The sequence below is a fragment of the Dipodomys spectabilis genome, unplaced genomic scaffold (assembly GCF_019054845.1).
Source record: "Dipodomys spectabilis isolate Male_0828 unplaced genomic scaffold, ASM1905484v1 ptg000014l, whole genome shotgun sequence".
Classification (NCBI taxonomy): domain Eukaryota; kingdom Metazoa; phylum Chordata; class Mammalia; order Rodentia; family Heteromyidae; genus Dipodomys; species Dipodomys spectabilis.
The window spans coordinates 1,576,590-1,577,555 of NW_024870691.1; the positions used below are offsets into that span (position 1 = coordinate 1,576,590).

Below are 966 nucleotides of genomic sequence, written 5' to 3' on the forward strand. Positions count from 1 at the left end.
AAATAGTCATTGACAAAAATTGTAAATGTGAGAAATCGAACAAACTATATAAGTTTTTTCCAGTATACACAGATTTTTAGAGAAATGAGATCAATAGCATTTTTAGGAACAATAAGGGTTCCTTGTTACAAAAAGGCAACTATGGATACATGCCTTTATAAAGATTATATCATTACGTACTTAAATTTAGAGTATACTACATGCTTTAGCAGCAGGTCTACCCAAATTACAACAATACAGAGATTAACATGGCACTTGCACAAGGATGATATGAAAATTTGTGAAGTATTCCATATTTTTCATTCTTCTGATGCAAGAAATGAAAAAAAGTTATTAAAAAGTTGATTACAAAAATACAAGTGTAACATACATGTAATTCATAGAATTAAAGGTTAGTTTGACATCAGTGTATTAAATTTTCCCCTTAGAAAGGTAACCTTTACAAAACTTGAAATTAGATAACATTGCCATTTTATCCCAAAGAAATAAAATAATATAAGAACCTAGTAAAAAAAGGAATCTTAAATTCCTTCTATATGGAATGCAATCTGAAAGGTCACATTTATTAATGAATCTATACATGATATAACAATGTAGAATTCAAAGTATTATATCTAGGATGAATGAAATAGATTATGGACATTATACAAACATAGATATACTTTTTTCAGAAATGCACTCGGAACATCTTTAGTTTCTATACTATTCATTCCAACAGATAAGTTAAAATTATTTCTGATTAAAAAAATCACAAACTCTGCAGGAATCATTATAGATGTATACAAACAACTCTTGAATACATTTTGATATCAAAGTCATGCAATTCACTTGGAAGAATACCATGGAATACATGAATTTTTATAGTAAGATATTGTTGATGCTTTGTATTGTGAAAAAACAATTTGTAGGGACACAAAAGATGGACTGGCATTTTTGAAATTTAAGAAACTTAACCAAACCATAACG

General features: G+C 27.6%; 1 pseudogene; it reads left to right on the forward strand.

The window, feature by feature from the left end:
• The first annotated feature begins 200 nt into the window (after positions 1 to 200).
• LOC122095398 lies at positions 201 to 300 on the forward strand (annotated as a pseudogene).
• The last annotated feature ends 666 nt before the right edge of the window (positions 301 to 966 follow it).